The following is a 9,112-nucleotide window of genomic DNA, read 5'->3' on the forward strand; positions in this document are numbered from 1 at the left end:
AAACCAGTACTCCACCTCCACCTTGCTGGCGTCTGAGTCGGACTGGAGCTCTCTGCCCTTTACCAATCCAGCCACGGGCCCATCCATCTGGCCCATCAAGACTCACTCTCATTTCATCAGTCCATAAAACCTTAGAAAAATCAGTCTTGAGATATTTCTTGGCCCAGTCTTGACGTTTCAGCTTGTGTGTCTTGTTCAGTGGTGGTCGACTTTCTGCCTTTCTTACCTTGGCCATGTCTCTGAGTATTGCACACCTTGTGCTTTTGGGCACTCCAGTGATGTTGCAGCTCTGAAATATGGCCAAACTGGTGGCAAGTGGCATCTTGGCAGCTGCACGCGTGACTTTTCTCAGTTCACGGGCAGTTATTTTGTGCCTTGGTTTTTCCACAAGCTTCTTGCGACCCTGTTGACTATTTTGAATGAAACGCTTGATTGTTCGATGATCACGCTTCAGAAGCTTGGCTATTTTAAGACTGCTGCATCCCTCTGCAATATATCTCACTATTTTTGACTTTTCTGAGCCTGTCAAGTCCTTCTTTTGATCCATTTTGCCAAAGGAAAGGAAGTTGCCTAATAATTATGCACACCTGATATTGGGTGTTGATGTCATTAGACCACACCCCTTCTCATTACAGAGATGCACATCACCTAATATGCTTAATTGGTAGTAGGCTTTCCAGCCTATACAGCTTGGAGTAAGACAACATGCATAACGAGGATGATGTGGTCAAAATACTAATTTGCCTAATAATTCTGCACTCCCTGTATATGTTAATATTGTCCCTCCAAAAGCTGCATGTGATGAGCTTTGATTCATCATGTGATTCTCATCACCACTGTAATTGGTGATTGTCAAACTATATAAAAGGTACATAACAGATATTAGCATTTCAATAAGTTGGTAACTTAATATTATTTCAGTTCAATAAATATTTTTACCATTATTGTTTTATAGTGCACGGTGTACACATAATTATTTCAATATAAACTTTTAAATTATATGGGTTTTAAACTGTAAAATAAACAGTTTTTAACTGTAATTACGACATTATAAACCTTTAAATTATATGCTGCTGTCTCGTTAAACCTAAAACATTACTGCTGTATTTTTTACGGTGAGGTTCTGGCAACCACACCTGCCGTTTTTTTACCGTAAATTTGATGGGTATTTTTTTTACAGTGTACTTTAATTTTGTTTTTGTTTGGCAGCCGTAGCTGCAAGTTATTTGACCATTTTTTAAATATATACAGTATATATATTTTTTTATTGTGTAGTTGTATTTTTTAGATTCAAACTCTGTAATTCTGCATTCAAATATAGCAAACTATATAGGAAAATAAATAACAAACAATAATATGTTTTTAAAGAGTAAAAATCTGCACTGCTCTCCAGGTTGAAACTTTGAGGCCTCTGCCCACACACCACAAAACACCATTTGACATATTAAATTAAATATAACAGCAAATAAAAAAATATACACATTTTCTAACTATATTTTAAAACAAGTTGTTTCCATGTAATTGTGAGCGTGATTGGTCAATCTGAACGTCATCCAGAAATCTGGCCAATGACAGCAGTGCACGCCTTCTGCCGCTCAAGTTTGAATATACAGCAGTTGCTGGTGGAGTGTTCAGGCGCGGCTTGTTTATTGTAATAATCTGTAAAATAACAGTGTTATTCTGCATAATTTTTAGCACTGTCACTTTATTGAAGCTGTTTGATCATTATAATCTAGGAAAAATCTGTAAAAAAAAAACAGTTTTACACTTTAACATTTTTTTATTAAAAAATGGTCAAATGACTGGCAGCTATGGCTGCCAAACACCCCCCCCCCTCCCTCCATAAAATTAAAGTAAAACAACTTAATTTAAACGAAACAAAATCTGTAAAATAACAGTTTAACACTGTAGAAAAAATGATAAATGACTGGCAGCTATGGCTGCCAAACAAAAAACATTAAATTAAAGTAAAATACCTTAATTTTTAAAAAAGAAATTCTGTAAAATAACTGTTTTTCACTAAAACTTTGTATGTAAATTTCTGTAAAAGTATTGTTTTTGCACTTTATTGAATTAAGATATTTTACCTTAATTTTACGTTTTTTTGTTTGGGAGCCGTTGCTGCCAGTCATTTACCATTTTTAAAGAATTTTTTTACAGTGTTTTTCATCACTCCTTTTAACAGGGAGGGGACCAGAGAAACAGACTGCCGTTGACATCGTACTTGCAAGTTTACACACCTCTTTAATGTAAATTTTGGTGATCTCCGACTGGCGAAGTCGAACATCATTAGTGCCGATATGAATAATACTCTTAGAGAAATTACAATTAGCTTTAGCCAGCACTTTTAAATTTGCTTTGATGTCAGGCGCTCTGGCTCCCGGTAAACATGTGACTATGGTGGCTGGTGTCTCTATTTTCACGTTCCGTGTAATAGAATCGGCAATAACTAGGGCACTTTCAACAGGTTACTCAGTGGAACCAAACAATGAGTGTTCACTAAGTTAGTCGCATCCAAAGCAGTATCTAAAGCTGTTACATTCTCACTACTCTCACATAAAGTCTGGATGCGTGTTTCTAATTCTGATATCTTCTCCGTCAGCCTGATTATTTCCTTACATTTATCATATGTGAAGCCCTGTTCGCTAACAGAGATAGATATGTTAAACATGTAATATGCAGTGCAAGTGACAATGACAGGAGAAAAAGACATGGCTTACCGTATTTGTTGATGAATCCAAAACGTACCACAGTTGTTTGATGGAGTCTATTTAAAAATCTTACCACAGTTGTCTAATGAACTCAGAAAACAGGAGACCTGGGTGCCGGGATGGAAAGCTACCAGGCTAGCGAAAAGCTAACACGTGGTAGTGATTTAGATTAAAAGGTTGAGATGTCAAATTTAACTTGGTAGGCTATATTAAACAATATATGGTAATGAGTAAGTTCAGTGGCGTAACTTTGTTTTAAAAAGTGGGTGGGACATAAATTGCGTATCATATGCACGCGAAAAACTGAGTACTATATGCACGCCAAAGCTTATTTTGACGTATGAGGGGCGCTCATACATCAAAATGAGCTTTGGCGTGCATATGGTACGCAGTTTTTCGCGTGCATATGATATGCACTATATGGCGTATTAAGGGGGGAAGCATTGCTGATACAATGTTATATCAGATGTAAAATATGTACAATAACAATTGCAGAAAAATTTGCATTAAGATATCCGGAAATCAATTAAATAGTTCATTTATTGTTATAGATCTTGTTTAATTATTGCATCTAAACACAATATAGCGTTGTGCCAAGATTTTTTAAGTGAATAAAGGCATATAGATTTGCACACTTTGCTTAATCCCTGGTCTAGTCTGTTAAACTTGTCAGAAATTCTAGTTTCTAATCTGCCCTCTCAGCCTATTTTTTCTCTCATCAAAACCGAATACCATCAGTGGTTGTACATCAAGAGCAGGGACAGTTTTTGTGCATTTTGTTTTGTGATCTGACCGGAACAAATAGAAAGTCTCTGCAACGGCGTTAAGCGTTAGATTAAAGCGCTCGTCTGTGTGAAGACTGCATGAGCCACAAGAGGATGGACTGGTAAATGGATGATAACAGCGGCAACGAGCGCCAGATCGCCTCTTATTTAACAAACGAACAAAATGATACTCTTCTAGTTAACCAGAGATGTTTTGTTTGTATTAGTTAGGTTCATCCGTGAAGCAAGATGTTTTAAAATGTGGTGGGGACATGTCCCACCGGTCCCACCCGCAAATGCTGTTTGTGGAGTTGTTTATTCCTCCTGATTTAATGTCTTCTTTTATCTTCAGTTGATTTCATCTAAGGCTGTGGCTGAAGTCAGTTGTAGTTCTTGTGTTTCTCTTTCCTTCAGTGATTCTGCTTGTTAACAGCAGGTGTTCATTACTAATGCTCTATCATCACTTAATTATCCAATTATTATCCAATTAACATGATGGAAACTAGAACTTTTCTATAAATCATCCAGTATGAGTTCTGTTTCATTCAATCAACCAATTATCTGCTGAGTATCACATGCCCAACGCCATGTGCTGTAAAATAATGCATTGTGATGGTAATTTCTCATCCAAACAGCTTTTTAAACTGCTGGAGTGCGCTTCTCAACCCCCACACTATTAACAGCACTCTTAATTTAGGTCCACATTTTGTTTTTGTGGGTGCCTTTAATCCCACACTTTAAACTCTCAAATAAAACAATTTAGCTTTTTTCCACTTCCCTGATGGTCTCGATGAGCGCGTCTCAATCATCTTACTAGTCCAGTAGTCAGGGCACTGATCAGGGAGTCAGCCCATTGACTTATGTCCTAATCACTGCCCTGACTAGTGGACTAGTGAGATGATTGAGATGCGCCCGATCTCCACGTTGGAGAAATTTCGCTTCTTTGCCGTCTTCCGTGTCTCCATGGCGTAAAATGAGGGCGTGAGGGAGGCGGAGACTTGAATATATAGGGGCGTTTTATTCTAATGACGATCGTTTTCAGCCGCGGCATTTATCAAGGGCAAGTATTGCGTACACCTGGATTGCAGAGGTACGCACAGCTTCATAAATCAGGCGGTGAGAGGAGTGTAAGCATAATCTTACGCCAACAAATACGCCCGTTTCTACGCAAGATTGATAAATGAGGGCCAATGTACTTACTGTGTTCAAACTGTAGTGCAAAACACCTTTGCTGAGGTGGGATACGGGTAAAGTTAGGGACAGGTGTGGTGGTGTGGGTGAGTTTAAGGGTAAAGTTAGGGACAGGTGTGGTGGTGTGGGTCAGTTTAAGGGTAAAGTTAGGGACAGGTGTGGTGGTGTGGGTGAGTTTAAGGGTAAAGTTAGGGACAGGTGTGGTGGTGTGGGTGAGTTTAAGGGTAAAGTTAGGGACAGGTGTGGTGGTGTGGGTGAGTTTAAGGGTAAAGTTAGGGACAGGTGTGGTGGTGTGGGTCAGTTTAAGGGTAAAGTTAGGGACAGGTGTGGTGATGTGGGTGAGTTTAAGGGTAAAGTTAGGGACAGGTGTGGTGGTGTGGGTCAGTGTAAGGGTAAAGTTAGGGACAGGTGTGGTGGTGTGGGTGAGTTTAAGGGTAAAGTTAGGGACAGGTGTGGTGGTGTGGGTGAGTTTAAGGGTAAAGTTTGGGACAGGTGTGGTGGTGTGGGTGAGTTTAAGGGTAAAGTTAGGGACAGGTGTGGTGGTGTGGGTCAGTTTAAGGGTAAAGTTAGGGACAGGTGTGGTGGTGTGGGGGAGTTTAAGGGTAAAGTTAGGGACAGGTGTGGTGGTGTGGGTGAGTTTAAGGGTAAAGTTAGGGACAGGTGTGGGTGAGTTTAAGGGTAAAGTTAGGGACAGGTGTGGTGGTGTGGGTCAGTTTAAGGGTAAAGTTAGGGACAGGTGTGGTGGTGTGGGTGAGTTTAAGGGTAAAGTTAGGGACAGGTGTGGTGGTGTGGGTCAGTGTAAGGGTAAAGTTAGGGACAGGTGTGGTGGTGTGGGTGAGTTTAAGGGTAAAGTTAGGGACAGGTGTGGTGGTATGGGTGAGTTTAAGGGTAAAGTTTGGGACAGGTGTGGTGAAGTGTGGTGAGTTTAAGGGTAAAGTTAGGGACAGGTGTGGTTGTGTGGGTGAGTTTAAGGGTAGGGTTAGGGTCAGGTGTGGTGGTGTGGGTGAGTTTAAGCGTAAAGTTAGGGACAGGTGTGGTGGTGTGGGTGAGTTTAAGGGTAAAGTTAGGGAAAGGTGTGGTGGTGTGGGTGAGTTTAAGGGTAAAGTTAGGGACAGGTGTGGTGGTGTGGGTCAGTTTAAGGGTAAAGTTAGGGACAGGTGTGGTGGTGTGGGTGAGTTTAAGGGTAATGTTAGGGTCAGGTGTGGTGGTGTAGGTGAGTTTAAGGGTAAAGTTAGGGACAGGTGTGGTGGTGTGGGTCAGTTTAAGGGTAAAGTTAGGGTCAGGTGTGGTGGTGTGGGTGAGTTTAAGGGTAATGTTAGGGTCAGGTGTGGTGATGTAGGTGAGTTTCAGGGTAAAGTTAGGGTCAGGTGTGGTGGTTTGGGTCAGTATAAGGGAAAGTTAGGGTCAGGTGTAGTGGTGTGGGTCAGTTTAAGGGTAAAGTTAGGGACAGGTGTGGTGGTGTGGGTCAGTTTAAGGGTAAAGTTAGGGACAGGTGTGGTGGTGTGGGTGAGTTTAAGTTTAAAGTTAGGGACAGGTGTGGTGGTGTGGGTCAGTTTAAGGGAAAAGTTAGGGTCAGGTGTGGTGGTGTGGGTGAGATTAAGGGTAAAGTTAGGGACAGGTGTGGTGGTGTGGGTGAGTTTATTGGTAAAGTTAGGTTCAGGTGTGGTGGTGTGGGTCAGTTTAAGGGAAAAGTTAGGGTCAGGTGTTGTGGTGTGGGTGAGTTTAAGGGTAAAGTTAGGGACAGGTGTGGTGGTGTGGGTGAGTTTAATGGTAAAGTTAGGGACAGGTGTGGTGGTGTGGGTGAGTTTAATGGTAAAGTTAGGGACAGGTGTGGTGGTGTGGGTGAGTTTAATGGTAAAGTTAGGGTCAGGTGTGGTGGTGTGGGGGAGTTTAATGGTAAAGTTAGGGACAGGTGTGGTGGTGTGGGTGAGTTTAATGGTAAAGTTAGGGACAGGTGTGGTGGTGTGGGTGAGTTTAAGGGTAAAGTTAGGAGAAGGTGTGGTGGTGTGGGTAAATTTAAGAGTAAAGTTAGGGACAGGTGTGGTGGTGTGGGTGAGTTTAAGGGTAAAGTTAGGGACAGGTGTGGTGGTGTGGGTAAGTTTAAGGGTAGGGTTAGGGTCAGGTGTGATGGTGTGGGTGAGTTTAAGGGTAGGGTTAGGGTCAGGTGTGGTGGTGTGGGTAAGTTTAAGGGTAAAGTTAGGGACAGGTGTGGTGGTGTGGGTGAGTTTAAGGGTAGAGTTAGGGACAGGTGTGGTGGTGTGGGTGAGTTTAAGGGTAAAGTTAGGGTCAGGTGTGGGTGAGTTTAAGGGTAAAGTTAGGGACAGGTGTGGTGGTGTGGGTGAGTTTAAGGGAAAAGTTAGGGTCAGGTGTGGTGGTGTGGGTGAGTTTAAGGGTAAAGTTAGGGACAGGTGTGGTGGTGTGGGTGAGTTTAAGGGTAAAGTTAGGGTCAGGTGTGGTGGTGTGGGTGAGTTTAAGGGTAGAGTTAGGGTCAGGTGTGGTGGTGTGGGTCAGTTTAAGGGTAAAGTTAGGGACTGGTGTGGTGGTGTGGGTCAGTTTAAGGGTAGGGTTAGGGTCAGGTGTGGTGGTGTGGGTGAGTTTAAGGGTAAAGTTAGGGTCAGGTGTGGTGGTGTGGGTAAGTTTAAGGGTAGGGTTAGGATCAGGTGTGGTGGTGTGGGTGAGTTTAAGGGTAAAGTTAGGGACAGGTGTGGTGGTGTGGGTGAGTTTAAGGGTAAAGTTAGGTTCAGGTGTGGTGGTGTGGGTCAGTATAAGGGAAAAGTTAGGGTCAGGTGTTGTGGTGTGGGTGAGTTTAAGGGTAAAGTTAGGGACAGGTGTGGTGGTGTGGGTGAGTTTAATGGTAAAGTCAGGGACAGGTGTGGTGGTGTGGGTGAGTTTAATGGTAAAGTTAGGGACAGGTGTGGTGGTGTGGGTGAGTTTAATGGTAAAGTTAGGGTCAGGTGTGGTGGTGTGGGGGAGTTTAATGGTAAAGTTAGGGACAGGTGTGGTGGTGTGGGTGAGTTTAATGGTAAAGTTAGGGACAGGTGTGGTGGTGTGGGTGAGTTTAAGGGTAAAGTTAGGAGAAGGTGTGGTGGTGTGGGTAAATTTAAGAGTAAAGTTAGGGACAGGTGTGGTGGTGTGGGTGAGTTTAAGGGTAAAGTTAGGGACAGGTGTGGTGGTGTGGGTAAGTTTAAGGGTAGGGTTAGGGTCAGGTGTGATGGTGTGGGTGACTTTAAGGGTAGGGTTAGGGTCAGGTGTGGTGGTGTGGGTAAGTTTAAGGGTAAAGTTAGGGACAGGTGTGGTGGTGTGGGTGAGTTTAAGGGTGGAGTTAGGGACAGGTGTGGTGGTGTGGGTGAGTTTAAGGGTAAAGTTAGGGTCAGGTGTGGGTGAGTTTAAGGGTAAAGTTAGGGACAGGTGTGGTGGTGTGGGTGAGTTTAAGGGTAAAGTTAGGGTCAGGTGTGGTGGTGTGGGTGAGTTTAAGGGTAAAGTTAGGGACAGGTGTGGTGGTGTGGGTGAGTTTAAGGGTAAAGTTAGGGTCAGGTGTGGTGGTGTGGGTGAGTTTAAGGGTAAAGTTAGGGTCAGGTGTGGTGGTGTAGGTAAGTTTAAGGGTAGGGTTAGGGTCAGGTGTGGTGGTGTGGGTGAGTTTAAGGGTAGGGTTAGGGTCAGGTGTGGTGGTGTGGGTAAGTTTAAGGGTAAAGTTAGGGACAGGTATGGTGGTGTGGGTCAGTTTAAGGGTAGGGTTAGGGTCAGGTGTGGTGGTGTGGGTGAGTTTAAGGGTAAAGTTAGGGTCAGGTGTGGTGTTGTGGGTAAGTTTAAGGGTAGGGTTAGGGTCAGGTGTGGTGGTGTGGGTGAGATTAAGGGTAGGGTTAGGGTCAGGTGTGGTGGTGTGGGTAAGTTTAAGGGTAGGGTTAGGGTCAGGTGTGGTGGTGTGGGTGAGATTAAGGGTAGGGTTAGGGTCAGGTGTGGTGGTGCGGGTAAGTTTAAGGGTAAAGTTAGGGACAGGTGTGGTGGTGTGGGTGAGTTTAAGGGTAAAGTTAGGGTCAGGTGTGGTGGTGTGGGTGAGTTTAAGGGTAGGGTTAGGGACAGGTGTCAGGTGTGGGTCAGTTTAAGGGTAGAGGTAGGGTCAGTTATGGTGGTGTAGGTCAGTTTAAGGGTAAAGTTAGGGACAGGTGTGGTGGTGTGGGTGAGTTTAAGGGTAAAGTTAGGGTCAGGTGTGTTGGTGTAGGTCAGTTTAAGGGTAAAGTTAGGGTCAGGTGTGTTGGTGTAGGTCAGTTTAAGGGTAAAGTTAGGGTCAGGTGTGGTGGTGTGGGTGAGTTTAAGGGTAAAGTTAGGGTCAAGTGTGGTGGTGTTGGTAAGTTTAAGGGTGGGGTTAGGGTCAGGTGTAGTGGTGTGGGTCAGTTTAAGGGTAAAGTTAGGGGCAGGTGTGGTGGTGTGGGTGAGATTAAGTGTAAA

Source organism: Pseudorasbora parva, chromosome 8 (assembly GCF_024679245.1).
Source record: "Pseudorasbora parva isolate DD20220531a chromosome 8, ASM2467924v1, whole genome shotgun sequence".
In the NCBI taxonomy this organism is placed as follows: Eukaryota; Metazoa; Chordata; class Actinopteri; order Cypriniformes; family Gobionidae; genus Pseudorasbora; species Pseudorasbora parva.